The following is a 1,149-nucleotide window of genomic DNA, read 5'->3' as shown; positions in this document are numbered from 1 at the left end:
ATGTGATTGTACCATCCTCTTAAGCCAAGACCCCTGTATAAAATATGTGTGTATTTGGCAATAAAGTGAGTGGCCATCAGCTGTCTTCTGGAGTGGTTTCTCTGCACACCCATTATCCTCCACCCTGCATCTGCCCAGACCCAGTGCGCAACATGTCTGGGCACATTGGGGTGGAGCGGGGGAAGAGTGCTCTCCAACGAATTACTACTATTTATGTCTTTGTAAGTACAATAGTACTGGTTTTTTATTTTGTTCTTCTCTTTCAGTATTGCGTTACCTATTCTGGCATATCTCTTCACATAAACTATGATAAGTTTGTTGAAACCAAAGTGTTGAGGCACAGATGCTACCTGAGCTCATGTGTTGCTTGCGTCCATGTGGCTGAGCACATGTGGGCTGAGCACATGTGTTGCCTGCATCTCCCCTCTTGAGATGTGTACTTTCATGTTTTTCTGTCTAATGCTAGGATGTGTGTAGGGGCTCTCTCCACCCTTGGAGAAGCCTGGTTTCTCTCTTGAGTACGTTATTCTCTCTCATTCTCTTCCTCTCCAAAAACCTCCAAATAAAATATATTTATTTCAAAAAAAACAAACAAAAAACAAAGTGTTGACTGTTGTTTAGGTTGCTTCCCTGTTCTAGTAATTGAACATTGGAAACTAAGATAAGGTCTGGGAAAAATGATTGGATAAAAGGTATATCTTTATTCATTTCCCTACCAACCTAAAAAAAATAAAAAACATAAGTTGTTGATATCCACAAAGCAGCTTGCTGAGATCTTAATTGCAATTAAATTGAATTTATAGATCAACTGATAAATATAGGAAAAGCTTACATTCTGACATACTGAATTTTCTTATGCATATAGAATATTTTCACCCCGAGCAGAGCCCCGACAGCCGCAGACCTCCAGTACCCAGCCACAGCCATGCTCAAGGCCACTTTCCACATGCTCGGAAGAGCCTCACACATAAAGGAACCAGTAGAGGAACCCAGGTGCATGTGTCCGGAGACTGAGATCTCCAAGCCTGCTCAGATTGGGACTCGGCCTCCTCCACCCAGATCCCCCATTTTCCAGTAACTAGGCAGTTACACCCACAAACTGCCTCCAGTGCAATGAAAGCCCATCAATGGCCAAGATCCAGAGACTAT

The 1,149-nt window shown here is 42.7% G+C and overlaps 1 non-coding gene across 1 annotated transcript; it reads left to right on the top strand.

Annotated features, from left to right (window-relative positions):
• The first annotated feature begins 599 nt into the window (after positions 1-599).
• Positions 600-728, top strand: LOC130030873 (small nucleolar RNA SNORA36 family). Its single transcript, XR_008793540.1, has one exon. It is a non-coding gene; the product is annotated as a small nucleolar RNA SNORA36 family (small nucleolar RNA).
• The last annotated feature ends 421 nt before the right edge of the window (positions 729-1,149 follow it).

This window comes from Sorex fumeus, unplaced genomic scaffold, assembly GCF_029834395.1.
Source record: "Sorex fumeus unplaced genomic scaffold, SorFum_2.1 ptg000044l, whole genome shotgun sequence".
Taxonomy (NCBI): domain Eukaryota; kingdom Metazoa; phylum Chordata; class Mammalia; order Eulipotyphla; family Soricidae; genus Sorex; species Sorex fumeus.
This window is presented reverse-complemented; position numbering and strand designations above follow the sequence as displayed.